The sequence below is a fragment of the Stegodyphus dumicola genome, chromosome 1 (assembly GCF_044657685.1).
Source record: "Stegodyphus dumicola isolate Sdum_Otavi_A_Nest chromosome 1, ASM4465768v1".
Taxonomy (NCBI): domain Eukaryota; kingdom Metazoa; phylum Arthropoda; class Arachnida; order Araneae; family Eresidae; genus Stegodyphus; species Stegodyphus dumicola.
In genome coordinates this window covers 281,786,469-281,803,446 of record NC_140768.1, presented here as the reverse complement: position 1 = coordinate 281,803,446, position 16,978 = coordinate 281,786,469, and the positions used below count along the sequence as shown (strand labels likewise).

General features: G+C 32.4%; 1 long non-coding RNA gene across 1 annotated transcript in view; it reads left to right on the top strand.

Annotated features, from left to right (window-relative positions):
- LOC146999564 (uncharacterized) overlaps nucleotides 1-15,440 on the top strand; it is a 210,054-nt gene extending 194,614 nt beyond the window's left edge. The window contains exon 3 of the long non-coding RNA XR_015038560.1: nucleotides 4,771-15,440. This is a non-coding gene — a long non-coding RNA (uncharacterized LOC146999564). The remainder of the gene's footprint in view (nucleotides 1-4,770) is intronic.
- The last annotated feature ends 1,538 nt before the right edge of the window (nucleotides 15,441-16,978 follow it).

Below are 16,978 nucleotides of genomic sequence, written 5' to 3'. Positions count from 1 at the left end.
AGCCTTGAGAGCAACCCCTTTCAAGCTGACAGATTGCAGATGCCGAACCCAACTGCAGTTTGCCCGTCTGAATCATAAAGCGAATCATAAAAATAATCATTTGAAATATACAGAATTGGATAAAATTCAGTTCTTTCTCCAACTGTTCAACAGTGTTAAAAATACTCATTTAGAAAATTATATTGCTTTAAGAATACCCTAATATTCATAGATAAGCAGTTAGTAAATTAGAAAGAAACATCTCGCTGTAAAACAGCAAATTAAGCAAAAGTGGGCGAAACAAAATCTTAGGACTGCTATGGATTTTTATACTCATGACATTTTAAAAATATGTATTTAATACTAAATATGACTTCTTTTTTTAGCATTTTATTTTAAATTTAGAAATCATTTGTATTAAAATGCATCTACCACAGCATAAAGTTTTGCTTAAAAGTTCTAACTGATGAAAGGAAAATAATGCTTCTTCGCATTTTTTTTAAATAATGCACCACAAGAATAAAAATAAATGCGCATTAAACACATCGAAGGAAGGCCTTCGGTTTGTTTGTTTTCAGATCCTGGTGTTCGTGAATATTTGTTGCAAATATCGCTCACAAGAGATCCACTGGACTAAATGTACAGCTAAATTTTGAATAATTAAAATTTTTCTGTGTAATGTGTTTAAAAGTTTCCATGAGACATTAATTTCGGTTTAAACATTATGAGCCCAAAGGAGGAATTTGCCCAAAATTGCTACTAATTTCGTTTCGCCATTTTACGTTGATTCACTGCAAACGGCGAATCACTTTCTAAATTATTGCCACCAAATATTAGAGCCCTGTATTATATTTAAAGAAATTAAATAATAAAGAATCTTCATAAATGTATGCATGTTTCTCGCATTATGACAAAACAACGGTATCTAGAGCCGTCCAGTTTTGAATAACGTACGTTTCTAACCGAATATAAGCATCTGGAAGCCCAAATTTGTAATTTGTAATTTATTTTGTTATTTCATATTTTGTAAAGCATTTATAAAATTTTGATTAAGAAACTCGACGATTTCAAAGCAAGCAACGGCAACACTCTACCCACACACACACAAAAAAAAGGGGGGGACATTTTTATCTCCAGCGCTCGAGACTGTATATAGGAAATTCTAAGGATATGCTCTTTTAAATATTTTTTAATATTGCTGTTGAATTGAGTTTTATGGCTTAAGTGCGAAGAACATGATATTCAATAAATATAGGTTAAACACAAAGCGTTAAAAAGGTCCCTTTGGGCGTAATATAAAATCTGAAAGCTTTCAAATTTTTCTTTTCTTTTTTCTTTTATTTATTTATTTATTTATTTATTTATTTATTTTTTTTTTGAAAATATGTCCAGTACTTCAAATATTTCTGGTCTTCTGCCTGCCATTTTTATAATATCTGAGTATGAAAACTAATTGTTACGAGCAGTGTTAAGATAACTAGGGATCACTTTTTCACTGCTGTACTTAACTAGATGCACGTATCTCCATCAATCCAGCTATAAACAGGTATACGTGTAGGCAAACATACACAATTAGCATTAGGAAGCTTTTCCGCGCGGATCATTTAGTAGCTACTCATATCTTAGTTTTCTATTCATACATAGGTAAAGTGCATACCTTTTATCTTTCACGTTTTTTAGTACTTCATAATGGCATATTTTTTAGCATCGTAAAAGCTGTCAGACCACTTATCATCCCGTTTACCTTCTAACTACAGGTATCAGAACAGAAAACGAAGATTTAAATAAAAACTATTTGTTAATCTTGTTATACACATGCACTTGCACTATAATAGACTCAGAACAGTAAACTGTATTAATATGATACTATATTCTCAATTTTACACCGTTCCATGGCCACTCGAAACCACGAATTCTCTCAGAGACTCTTAATTCACAATGTCACATAACAAAGCTTCTAGAGCTCAAGGCGCATGCGCAGACGCAAGTATTCGATCCGATCCGATCCGAACAAGTATGGCTGGAGTAGCTGAGATGCACGCGCAGACGCAACAAATCTGTCAACCAGATGATTACTCAAAAGTCAACAAACAAGCAACGTCAGCTTAAAATTATGACAGAAACAAACTCTGCTGCTTATGAATGGCTCAGAACATACATTTAACTTCAATGTGAAATAATAATTCAATCATTCTGTTAAAAACGTGGCTCCACTCCGAAATATTCACGAAGCAAAAGCGGCTTATTGAAGCTTAAGCAGCCAAACGGAATTCATATAACAAGGAACTAAAACGGTTAAATGGCCAGCATATAATGTCCAATACTCTATCTCTCTCTAAGCACACTGCGTTTATTCATACTTTGATTAATCTTCATTTTCTTGGAAGCTAACGAAAGAAGAAGTGAAAGAATAATCAAACTAATAAGATATCCGGGCTATTTGCCATAAATCGTATAAGTGTCAATGATAAGTGTTAAGAGCTTTTGCAGTTCTTTTCGTTTGCAATTATTAAAAAATATTGCTAAAATAATGCGTTACGTAATTGGTTAAACAGGATGGCCAGTGAAAAACTGAAGGGCTTGAAAATTTCATAACCTATGCATTTTTAACCTTCATTTTCTTTTTGGTGTGTGTGTGTGTAAGTTGTTGTCTTTTGGAGATTAAATTTGCTCCCTACAATATTCAGCAAGCAAGTTGATCTTTTCTGTTCTAGTGCAAGATCAGTTAACTCAGAGAAAATACCTGCAAGATCTAAATATCAGATTATAAACCTGCTGGTAACATGATTCGGAACGTTTTCACTCCGTTCGAATGAACTGGATCGGTTTGCAATCTTCAGGGAAAAGGTCTTGAGTGTACCGTGTGCACTGACTCAGCGGTGATCTTGCACCGGAATTAAAATAATAAAAAATAAAATATGAAAGCTTTCAGGGGTAATAACAACGGCCCATTTTTCGTTTACAGACAGATACACGTTTTGAGAGTATTTGGGCTGACGCCACATTGTGTTAAAAATATTTAAAAGCAGCATATCTTTAGAATTTCCAATAGACAGTCTCGCGCGCTGGAGATAAAAATGTTTTATTCGCTACAGTGTTTTCACTGCTCGCTTGGAAATTGTTGATATTTTTTTCATCAAAAATTCGTTAATGTTTTACAAAATATGAAATAGACAATAAAAAAAAAATTCCAAATTTGAGCTTCCAAGGGCTCATGTTCGGGTGAAGGACTATGTTATGCAAATTTTAATGAGTCTAAGTAACGTTGTTTTATCACAATGCGAGAAACATACATACATGCGGATTCTTCATTCATGCAGTTTCCTTAAGTATAATGCAGGGCGATAATAACTGGTGGCAACACTTTGACAAGCGGATACAGCCGTTTATAGTGACTCGAAGCAAATCGAGACTAACAGCCTTTCTGGGCTAATGCCACTTTCGGCTAAAATAAATTGAGTTTTACTGGTTGTTGGACATAAAACACAGCCAGTTTACTTTCCAAGAGATGCTGTATAACTAACTAACGTCATCCACCACCACCTTTTAGTTAGAGCGCCACTGTAGTGTCATTAGGTTATTTTTTTTAAGCAGGAGACATGAAAGGTGAGCAATGCTTTCACCGGTGCTCAAACCTGGACTACTCGAAGCCGCGCCGAGTGTGCAGCCGTAACACCACGAAGGCATGCAGAATGGAGGGACAAAGTACCTTATATTCTACCCCTTTTAAAGGGAGATTGGGGATTAGGAGACCAAGTCGCCAAATCCTGGTGGTGAAGAATTGTCACCACCACCTTTTAATTTGGGCGTCACTGTAGAGTCATTAGTTTTTTTTTTTTTTTTTTTTTTTTTAAGCAGAAGACATGAAAGGTGAACAATGCCCTCGCCTGGACTCGAACCTGGACCTCTCGAATTCGCGCCTAGTGTGTTACCGTTACATCACAAAGGCATGCAAAAAGGGTTGGAAAAGTTACCTCCCCCTTTTAAAGGGCGACTGGGAATTAGGAGACCGAGTCTCCAAATCCTGGCGGTGAAGAATCGTCATCCACCACGTTTTAAATCGGGCGCCACTGTAAAGTCATTAAGTTTTTTTTTTTTTTTTTTTTTTTTTTTTTTTTTTTTTGAGCAGGAGTTATGAAAGGGGACAATCCTTTCGCAGGGTCTCTAACCTGGACCTCTCGAATACGCGCCGAGTGTGCTACCGTTACACCACGAAGGCATGCCGAAAGAAGGGAGAAAATACCTTATAATGTGCTCATTAAGCAGCAATAAATATCCTTTCAATTAACATTCGTTTTGGTATTTCCTATGAAATAAAGCAACGTTTAGATTTGTTTGAATAATACATACTTTCTTAATCTGAATTGTAACTATCGAATTTTTCTACAGTAAATTGCGTTACGTGCAATGTATTAGCAACGCAACTCCCGCGTTTAGCGAAGATTTACTATACAGAAAGGCTAATTTTGTTTTTGCTGTTCATAGAAAGCAGTTAGTATGACAAAAATTCTCAACTTCATCAAATAATCTCATATATATTTACATTGAATTTTCAAGCTGCACTTAAACCTAATTAGCACATTCTATAAATAAATGAATAAATAATTTCTTCTTAGCGTTGCTTCACACATTTCTTTTTGTAAAACCCGTAGAAAGTATAAAATATTTAGGAAACATTATATATACACAATGAAAGGACGTAATTTTAATTTATTTTCAAGATTCATATTTTCTCATGTTTCCTTCATTAAAAAGTTTCTATCTATTAAAGCTTATATCTTTTCATTTCAGTCATTCTACAGTGCGACAAGTTGCAGAAGAAGACGTCAAATACCGTACGGTGGCTACCAGGGCAGCTTACAGAGATTACCAAAGAGCTGAATGACATACGGCCTCTCTCGGCTGCCAGAACTTTGGCGAAGGTACTACACACTTCGGTAGCCGGGAGGTTCGTACACCCATTCGGACAATCTATTGAAAAACCACCAGGACCATGGATTTTACATGACCTCTAATAAGTTAATATTGCTGCTACAAATGCACTACCGTTTCAACATCTCTTAAGGTTGTTTTAATACGTCTGGCTTTCAGTTGTATCGTCTGAAGGTGCTGTGATGTACGTTGTGTCGATACTGACCTAACATTTACTATTGCTGAAAATGTGTAATGTCTTTGTTACATCTGTTAACTCAAGGCTTCTTATTCCTTGCTTTTATGGTACTATCTTGACATCAATTATCACTTGATGCATCATTTATTGCAGGCACCAACATTGCTCCTTTTTTATATTTGCCTCTGTGTAGTCTTCATCAAATGATACTGTAAAAACGCTCATTGCCATTGCTAAGATATAGTCAGGTCTGTACAATGCAATGACTGGAAAAAAAAAAACTTGAAATACGAAAAATGTATCCTATTTACTGAATCTGCGGCTGTCATCCATAACTTTGGATTAAATCATAATTATTTAAATCACTCAGTTCGATGCACGAAAGACTGTGGATATTTTAGGAACAATTTTTATTCGATAACGTAGAAATTAAAGAGTGTTTATTTACAAAAGTGACTATTTTGGTGATACTGGATGATTTTTTAAAAATTTCATATTAGTAAAAAATACAGTTTTTCAGATCTGCATCTTTAAATATTTTAGTTTGATTGTTGCTGCAGGAAATAAAATCTGCTTATATTGATAGATGCTTTCCCAGTCATTAGAATAGTGGAACATGGCCAGTGTAGCGAAGCAGAACTGGTCGTGTCAACATCGTTAGATTTTATTTATTTCTAATTTAAAATCATTAGATATTTTTAGAGTATTCTTTCTTTAAATTGTACATTATGAGAAATTAGAAGCAATGTAACCGAAGTTCTAAATTATATTAACAATGCAGTTCAGGAAACAATGCTTCAGATAGTGGAAACTCTGCTTCTGAAAATTGAAATTGATCACTTTGAGACTCCGAAGACCACCATATGGAAACTAATAAATAATTAACGCTAATTTTTAAGATGTTTATTTTGAAACAAACAGTATATTTTACGCGCTTTATTCTAATCTTCGCAATGTTGTCCAAACAGACTGAAATTTTTAAGATATTCTGTATATGTTAACAGGCTTCGTATGCTCAACCGAGGACGTAACTCTTCACTGCTCACACCTCTATTAAGATTAAAACTGAAGTAAAAGTTCTGTTGCTGATGAAACCAAAAACTTCTGTAATTATGTGATAGGATAGGCTAGCGATTGCATGGAATTTTAACTTATTTGAAAATTTTAAACAGCTGTAGATTGGCAAAAATCTAAAATGCGATAAATATTGACCTACTTATTTATTAGGCAACTAAATTTTGCAGCCACTTCGGCAAATTACTACATTAATGGTGTCACACCACTTTGGCTCAACTTCGTATGAGCCAGTAAGAACGGGCTCGACAAAGAAGCCCGTTTTAGGAACTGGAAATATTCCATTAGCAAGAAGCTTTACTGGCTTCAGTCCGATCCGTGGGAAGTGGGCTTGTCAACAGCCTAAGAATAGGCGAAGAAAGAATAGGCGAAGAAATATTCGAATATATTTGTAATCTGCAGCCCTGAACCCGATACAAAGGATCTTAACTAGGAACTTGGAAGGCCATGCTCATCTCCCAAAGTAGCCTCTCTGTTAGGTAAAGTGGCCTTTGGAGCCGGTTTTGAATCCCTAGAGAAGACGATGGATGATGTAAGTATCTGGAGATGTTTGTATGTGGCATGGGCCACTTAAAGTACAAGACGAGACGAAAGTCCTCTCAAGTAGTTTTGGGGGTAAGAAAAGGGTGGAAGATATTCCGATCCATTCTCCATCAAAATTTGGAAGAAACTTCTCCGTTTCCGTTGGTATGAAATTTATCGTTCCTTGTGGTACACCTTCGGCAATATTTACGGTGATGAAAAGGTCACATGATAGATGCTTACTGGCAATTGCCGACGAATGCAAAATTGCAAGTTTCCGGAATTTGAAGGAGTAACATCTATCAGAGTATTAATCCACTGATTACAGAACTTGACCACAATAAATGATACTAGGGTTTCTAAAGTAAAGGATTATCGATTATGTCTATGTGTTTCCATCAACAAGTGACACAGATCTTTCATCGAACGGCCTAGACATTATCCACACAGTTAGTAATAAAAATAGAGTATCCGTATTGTTTGCTTTACAGTCAAATTTCTGTACGTATATGTTCATTATTTCCAGAAATAGCCCACCAGCGGCAAAGCGGTTAAGTCACTGAACAATGGAAGTTAGACTTGGGTTCGTTTCTAGACGAATGGGCTGGGTGCACGGGCGGTTTTGTGTGTTTTCCCACGTGTAATTTGTATATTAGCCAATTTCCCATAGAAACGCTTACCGAAGATGAGTGATCCATTCATGTAGGACTGGCTCCAACATCTGGCTCATGAGGCTCGTGTAGGACTGGCTCCAACATCTGGCTCATGAGGAGCATTATTGAGCATCTGGCTTGCACTCATGCTACATGATAATAACCTCGAAAATCCTTATACAGTTCACCTGTTCGTCAAGATTTAAGATTTTATCAAAATAATACTGTTGGGTGCTCTTAATCACTGTTGTTTGGGATTGTTGTTGTGAGTTATCTCACTGCTGCACAGTAACATTAGATGTTGCTTTAGAGCTTGGTCACCTTTCGGGTGACAGTATGAATTTGCCCGAAACCGTCCTTCAAATAATAGGTGCTAAGGTCTGCCACCCCTCCTTTTCTTTAGACCAATCTCTGAAAGGACTTTCTTGCTGGGTAATATTTTAAGTGCCCCATGCCTTGAAGATACTATATACTTACAACTATACATGCCTTCTCCTGCACTGAAACCTGTTCACAAGGCCATGGTTTTTCTTTCCACTGTAAAAATACACAGGGGGACTCTAGAGTTGTGGAAGTTCATAACAGTAGTGGATAGGACAGCTGCTATTTGCCTAAATGTTCAGGGTTTATGTCACTGGCAGCTAGCAGTTGACCACAGCTATCGATGTTGTTGCAGGCTTATGGATATGAATTAAGGTTTAATAAATTATATTAACAAATGCAAAATGATTGCCAATCTTACACTGTGAGAAGTTGAGCGACAGTGACTTCGTTAACATAGTTCAGTAGCTAATGAATGAATCTGAAGATGAGGTATTTATTGATAAAGAAGAAGAGAACTTGGAGCAGTGTAAAAGAATATTTCACATTACTGAAGTCATGAAAACACAAATCCTAGATTTGGAACAACTCAAAAAAAGTTTCATAGGTTTTGAATAAAAGGCAAAATCTAGGGTTGGTTTACCTAATTTTAAATTTTACACTGGCGTGTTTTTCTTGTGGTTAGACAAATTATGACTTCATCCAAAATGAAGTATTCAGGTTTATCGTATGGACAATAATGTACCGAATTACTGTAAGATAAGGTAGTGGCTGGGAAGGGGATTTTTAGACTACTTCAGCTAATGTTTCGCAAGGAACCAAAGTATAAATTAAATTTTGCTTTCATGATTAAAAAAACTCCGGACGAGACATGACTGCTGTTCATCTGAACCAGTGTTCTGCACTAAATGATTTGGATTGTATTGTTAAAATTGTTAAGAATTATTGGATAAAAACTTGTCGCCTAATCTCCGGATGGTCAATGGCCTTGTTTAGTAATAATGATGTAAATTATAACTTTTTGTGCTTCATTATACTGCTTTAAAAATTTTGTATAAATAGTTAAAGAGAAATGAAAACAGATGATGAGAAATAGTTTGATGAAGTAAAGTATTTCATATATACTTGCATATCGGATTAACTCCGTTTTACTTAATACTGCACTTTGAAAGGATTAAGCAATAATATTAAGTTATTATATAACTTCTTTAAGCTATTATATAAGAAATTCCTTATGAATATTATGCAAGAGAAATATATAAAAATATTATAATGAAATTATTATACAAAAGAAAGTATTATGTAAGTATGAAATTATTATACAGGAAATTATGAAAGTATTATTCAAGAGATTGCTTATGAAATTATGGATGCTTGAATAACTTTCTGAAAAAACAATAATTCATCCAACCCTCTATGCGAAAGAACACAATCCTTCTTTGCCTACGCAATGATCATAAAAATGCTCGAAAGGTGCCAAACGAATATGAAGTGTAAAGTAAGATTAAAGTTTAAAGGAATTTAAACTCTAAGCATACAGAGAAACCTTGTTAAACTCAGCACTTTCCTCAAAAAATTAAATTAAAATTAAAAAAAAAAAAAGATAAAGCTAATTTAGTTGGCGAATAAATCTCGAAGATCATTTTCTAATGCTTTCAGAAAAATTATATCACTTATTTTTTTTAGTTTATTGATGGTAAATGAACCTTCTACATCTCATTAAAATTAATCTGAAGCGTCTACTTCTAATTTTTAGTAATTAAAAGATATTCAGTAACATGATCTTGTAGAAATTTCGATCGTGAAAAATGCGACTCAAAGAATAAATATAAAACTAAATTAAGCTCAGTATTTTTTAAAAAAATACTTGCTTTTTTAATTCATTATTAATACTATATTACTTATATATATTAATAATAATATATATTTATTACTTAAAATATTATTCAAAGTAATAATAATAATAATTAAATGAATATTCCGTAACATATTAATCTAAAGTTATACCTTCAGCGACGTAAAAAATATTTTAACATAAGTTATGAAAATAGATTAATATTTTACTCATTTTGCATTATTTATATTCTCATAATACGTTTAATCTCATAATACGTTTTCTCAAAAACTATTTCTTCTACACAGAAAAATTACTTTATGGATATATCTAGCTGTATTTACTTAAAATGAATGAAATGTTTTCTAAACTAAATAAACTATAAATAAAAGACGAAATAATACATTGATCTGCATTCCATATAACATCATTTACTGAAAAGATTAGATTTCAAATGAAATTTCATTCACTGGTATTCCTTTTCAGGTTTATGGAAAAATATTTAGGTGCTTTATTGTAATAAAGAAGCATTTCGAATTATTTAACCCGACTCATTTTTCTTATGGGGTAGATTTTTTTTTACTTAACGCGTTTTCCCGTTACTGTATTTTGCTTTTAAATCTTTGCTTATCTAGAAAGTGTTTTCCTTATGCTGTGAGATTACTTCCGTCTTTTAGCTCTATTTCTTAATACTTGTTTTAACGAAGTCAAATTTCTCTTAACTTTGCTTTGGCTTATTTCTCTGTTCTTTCCTTAACATCCATTTTGAGCGTATTTCTTATGTTTCTTATGTCGAATTTCTTATGTTTCTCTGTTCTTTAGCTGCTTTTAAAGTATAATGACTTCATGCTGCAGTGAGCTGAAATGAAAAACCATTTTGTGTAATAAAATTACCATCATTTGCTATAAACCGATTTTGGATTTCTAAATTAAACTAACAGAAATTTCTGCAGCTTGTAGTAAAATAAAATACTCAACTGGAAACAAACTCTATTTAGTAAAATAACAGGGAATTAATTGTAGTCAGATTAAAATACTCAAATTGAAAAGAGCTATATTTAGTTAAATAACAGTGAAGCGAAGCAATGTGTAACTCGCTACCCCCTATTATTTTCGACTTACTCAGGTTAAACTAATTTGCTTTAAATTAACCAAATGAATTTTATTCTTTTCCATGTTGCTTATAAATTGCTTATTATAACTGAATAAATTCATTCTTGCCAACAGGCTACAAATTGGCCAAAACATAGGAAAGCGTATAGTATAGACGATCCCTAAAAGCACTCGTAGCCAAAATAAAACAAAATAAAATTTTAGTCGCATTTCTTTTCTGCATATTTTGCCTTAGCATAACTAATATTTACACTAGCGGGCAAGCCCCCCAAATGAGCAGTCTGTGGCAAAAGCAAAATTAATAATTAATAATTTATAATTATGTTCACCTGTACAATATAATTATGTGTAATTAAAATTTATAATTATGTACACATGAAAAGGAAATGTATAAAAACATTTGAGTATGAATTAAATCAGTTTATTCTTTCCAAGCAACAACCAGTTCGTAAATAATTTTTTGTTGCCACACCAGGAAACAAAACCTTTTGACACTTCAGGTTAATATGTATGACGTCATGATTTAAATTTAACTTTATAGAGTCTATGGGTATTCTTTGGTAGCATACAGCTTGGGATCTATATAGAAGACGAAGTAGCAAATTCTCGCTATGTCTTGAAGAATAAAGACTGCAGAAGAAAGCTAAATAAGCCTTTTTATTTAAATTAATTAAACCAGATGCACGCACTTCATGCTCAAAAATCACCACCACTTGTGACTACGTAAATTGATAGAAAATAAGAATCTAACAAATCACTAGTAAATTAAGGTATCTAATGACTGGTCCTGAATTTAACTAACGCTAAATCGTCTGCACAAAGATAAGCCGAGCCGAGGAATATAAATATAAACTGAAAGGTGTCTAACGTAAATTGACCACGCGTCCCGATAAAGCGGGACTGTCCCGCCGATTTTTAAAAATGTCCCGCCGATTTTTAAAAATGTCCCGCCGATTTTTAAAAATGTCCCGCTTTTTAGAAAACATCTGCATTTCTTATTTGAAATGTACTGTAAAAATATATTACCTATTATTTATTAATTATTATATAGTATATATAAAGAAATAAAAAATACATAAATAAAAAAACAGATAAAATGCATGCAGAGTAAACTAAATTATGCGATGTAACGAGTTAGATTTACTCGGTGGCGTTCGATCATTAACGTTACGTCTCGTCAACGAATATGTATTGATAACGGAGGAACAGCTCGCATTAGCTGAAGGGCTATTTGCTTTCCACACCATAAAAAACAATAAAAGTTTCAGATCAATTCATTGTATGTCGCAAATGATCAAAACACTTTACGACAAAAAATTTGCATGTGCAAGGACAAAAACCGAAGCAATTATTTGTAATGTTTTTCCACTATATTCGTTTGCACAACTACAGAAAGAATTAGATAAATGCACATTTATATCCATATATTATGATGCTTCCAACCACAAAAATTTAATATTATTTCCTACATCTGTTAGACTTTTTGATCCAGAAACAGGAATTAAAATTAGAATATTAGATTTTGTTTCATTGCCGGGTGAAACTTCACAAATAATTTTTGATTCGATAAGTACTATTTTAAAAATTAATAATTGGAACAATAAAATTATTGCCTAATGTGAGGATAACACTAACGCAAATTTTGGCGGAAAAGTTAGAAGAGGCATCAACAACGTTTTTACGAAATTTACGAACATTTGAACCAATAAATTGTTGGGGTAGATTTATGCAGCACACATTCTACACAGTACTATTGAAACAGCATCTGATTTACTTACAGTGGATCTTGAAAATATTAATGCGAAAATTTATTCGTATTTTTATATATATACACTGTGCGTATTGAAAGTTTGAAGGATTTTTGTGAAAGCTCAGAAATCGAATATAAAAGAATTATTGGTTACAGCAAAACGCGATGGCTAGCTCTTTTACCAGTGTAGAAAATATTTAAAAAATATACAAACCATTAAAATCATACTTTTTGTCACGAGATAAATGTCCAAGAATTATTGCAGCTTTTTTTCGAAAATGACACATCACTAATTTGCCATAAGTTCGTCCACAACCAAGCTACATTATTTCACAATGCTGTGAAAATTATTGAAGGGGAAAAAAATTTCAATTATGGAAGTGTCAAATGAAATCAATAATTTAAAAACAAAATTGCGAGAAAGAATTTATAATGATTACGTTCCTTTAGTTACTCGAAAGGACATCACTAGGTTGGTACCATTAAAAGACCTGATTTTCCGAAAGAAGTAAGAAATTTTTATAGTAACTGCTTGAAATATCTTGAAGAACAGACAGTTCAATTCAATTAAAAATTTTCATTGGGTGACATTAAAAGGAGATTTTATGGGAATATGTGGAAAAATCTTTTTAATATATTAGTAACCATTTTCCAAAAAATAATGTTTGCGAAAATGATCTTTCTGATGAGGTGTCATTTTTAAAAATATACGTTACTGAAGAAAAAAAAATAAATGTTCGTAGTCTGCAAATGTGGAAACAGACAAAAAAAAAAAAAAAAAAAAAAAAAAAAAAAAAAAAAAAATTAACGGAGTTATTCCTTCATTTTAAACAGAATAATATTCCTTATGAAAATATTTTGGAAAATTGTAGAACATGCGCTCTCCCTTCCGAGAACAAATGCAGCAATAGAACGTCTTTTTTCTCGTATCAATAAAATAGGGACAATTGAAAAAATGCAGTTGAACATTAAAACTTTAAAATCTGTATTAAGCCTAAAATATAATTTCACCAATTCATGTGAGAAATTTAACATTTTGATAAATGATCCGAATCTATTGCAAACTATTCACTCGGATAAAAAATATAACCGTGAAAGAAAACCATACATATTTTTTTAATAAAATTTTAAATTAATTAAAAAAACATTAATATTCAAATTATAGTTTTTTACAAATATTTTTCTAGTTACCGATAGTTAATAAAATATTTTGTATATTTATAGATAAGTAAATGAATTTATACAATAAAATATATTTTTTTGAATTATTGGTCTGGTTTCATGACTAAATTACAATTTTCATTTCATTCCATTTGTCCCGCTTTGTTTCGATGAAAATTGGTCACTTTAGTGTAACACCAACTAGAAAGCTAAATTCAAACGCGCAACATAAACTCGGAACTAAGTCTGCTGCTACTCTTGTTAAAACCCTCTCAGCGTTACGGCCGGAAAATTCCGTACAAGGCTATCTTCTATATTCATTATACATGAAAATTTTTGGCAGCTTTTAAATGTATCTGATTTTGGTTTGGATGTATATTGGAAGAAAAGGAATCAAGGTACAAAATGAGATAGTAATTTCTTAATTAAAATCAAGAAAATATCACTTATTCATGATATTTTGAAGAACTTAGAAATTTTAGGGCTAAACCCGTAACGCTCGGAGGCTCATGTGATCAGAGTGTGTGATTAACGGTCGCCTGAATTCTTTTCCCAGCAGGCATCGCGGCAAATGTCTATGAAAATAAAAGACTTTAGAATTTCGGTGTAACATTTTTCTTGCTTGCTAGGCTAGTTTTTTATTTCCTGTTCTCGGATTAATTACGCATTATTGTTAATCCCGGATTAATTACTGTTCTCGGATTAATTAAGCTTGGATTTTTCAGTCAATATGCTTTTTCTGTGTGTTGTAAATAAAAATAAGAAAAAACTAGACAACATAGTCTTCATTCAAGCATCTCGTTTAATTTTCTAGTGATGATGTGATTTTTTTTCAACTCTTTTTGAGCTCTTGAAACGCAGCTTAAATACTGTTTCTGAAACACGTTTAAATTTGAATATTACATCATAGAAATTTACATTCCGGCAGAAAACTGAAATCAGGAGGGAAAGAAAAGTCAAACTAAAGATAATTGGTTAGAAAAAAAAATCTTAATAACATAATATACCAACTTTTTTTCCAATTTCAATGAAAGAATTAACTTAGCAATCTGTTATCCTAACCAGAAGCAAAGAAGTTGCCAGCAGCAGATATTTATTTAAAATGCTGACATTAATGAAATTTTTTCGACATACAATGACGTCACATGCAATCGCCGGCATTCTTCAACGTCAGAATATGACGTTATATAACAATAGTATATTTAATGTTTTGCAACGCTATTTTTATTTCATAATTTATAAAACTTGCAAACTTTTTATTAACAAACTCTACAATTTGAAAGCGAGCACTTTTCCAAATAAAACAGATTTTTATGTCCAGCGTGCGAGACTGTTGCCACTCAGAAAAATAAGTACGAAAATTGGCGTTTCAAGAGCTTTTAATTAATATGTCGGCTGAATAAAGTCTTACGAAGATGAGAATGGTCGAATGGCTTCCTCCGAATTTTTGAAATCAGGACGTACCTCTCTCGAAACTCAACACCCCGTTGTTCCGCGAGGAGATGATGTCACAAACAAAGAGAAGAGACACGCGCAGATTATAATAGTATAGATCTTTTCGAATTTTTAAGAAAGTATTGTTTTATCTAATAAAAATAGAAATGCACGAGGCGAACTGATTTATAGCCAAGGTTTTCTTTCGTATGGTTAATAAAGAAAATATGTTATATAATACTTAAAGAGTATAAATTGTTGCAACTCCAAGTTTATGACAAAACTTGTGTACACAAAATCCTTACATGTGATAATGCAATGTATAAAAAGTAATCAGTTATAATTTTATTTTCGTTCATAAATAAAGGGTTTAAAATAATGATGTTCAAAGGTAAGAACTGGAATCTGCATTACTTTCATATGTCAAAATTAATGTTCTGAAAAAACAATGTACATGTCTGTATGTAATTTATGTAAATAAAATGTTAAATATAATGCATTGATCTGATTAATTTTTAGAATCTTATTATGATTATAAAATCTGATTGTAAAAAACTAATATTAGAACTTGAATGACTTACTAAAATTACTAAAATTATGAATTACTTACTAAAATGAGAAAAAAATGAAAAAAGCTCATTGTGTTTGCTTTTATTAATATCAGGATGTTTCACCTACAACATGTATATGCTGCGTCAACAAAAGTCCTTCGTGGTCGTAATTTTCCCAAATGTTCATCGTCACAGAATGATTCACATGTCACAGAACTATTTTAAATGACACAAATATTCATGTTTGTGCATTTTTAAATTAATCAGTTTTATAGAAATTTCGGAAGGTCTTCATATGGCCACCCTGATCTCAAAATTCGGGAACATTTATACTCATCTTAAAAATAAAACAGAGAACGTTTCTTGCATAACCTAAATTGATCAAGTTGTTTGACTTGAAAATTCAGATCTACCTTTCTGAAAATTCAACTATTTTATACAAATTCAGGAAAGAAAAGGTTAAACTTCCATTAGTGTAATCAATTTAGGAGAGGGTTTCTGATGTTAACAGATTAAATAACGAGCATTCCTATGTAATGTGTTATCAAATTTGCAGCATATCAGGTACTGGCACATAGCCGACGCGTAATGCTTTTTGCATAAATTAAAAGTATTCCCAGTGCAAAGTTAGAAAAGTGCACGTTAATATTGATGTAGTTTCAGCATTTGAAATGCTTTCGACGAACCAAATTAACAAAATTGTAAATTAAAAAATGTTACTCGTTACTCAATCGAGAAGGAATATCATTCAATGACGTTAATTAAAAAGAATGAATCCCGATTCTGTTTTTTAACCCAACTTCTAAAGGAAGTGATGCTTGTTTCTTTGATACTGTAAAACCTATGAAAACCTCAAATTTTTAATCCAAGTGTTTAGGTCAGTTTTGTGATAAGAGAATCAAATCTTTTTCTTAATAATAAGTATAAATTTTATTATGGGGACTATAGGAGAAATAAATTTTATAAATTTTACAAACATAATTTTAAACCCAAATGTGAATATTTGTATCATTTATATTTTTAAACATAGAGGTATATGTTTATGATGAATGGTTGCAAAGTCTAAGGGTACGTAAGGAATTTTATGGCCAAACGGGTGTACTGCAGACATGCTCCAGAAAACATATTTGTATATGAAATTTTATGTTTATGACGAATGGCTGGGGAAATAAAGGGCACATAAAGGACTTTTATGGATATCGTCCATACTGCAAAACAGGAAGTGTTCGAAAGCTTATAGCGCAACAAGAGAAATTTTATACATTGTCCGACAGAAACTTGAATCAATTCGCATTTGTCCCTGTTACGTGGCAAGCTAGTCCAAAATAACTCGTTTTAAAATAATTAAGAATAATTAATAAGATTTTAGTCTGACGAGAAAAACTGCCATAACGGATAGTGTGACGATATCATATTCATTAATTAATTCATCATTCTGAAATTCCATAGATATTTACTGGATGAGCCCAAAGCCTA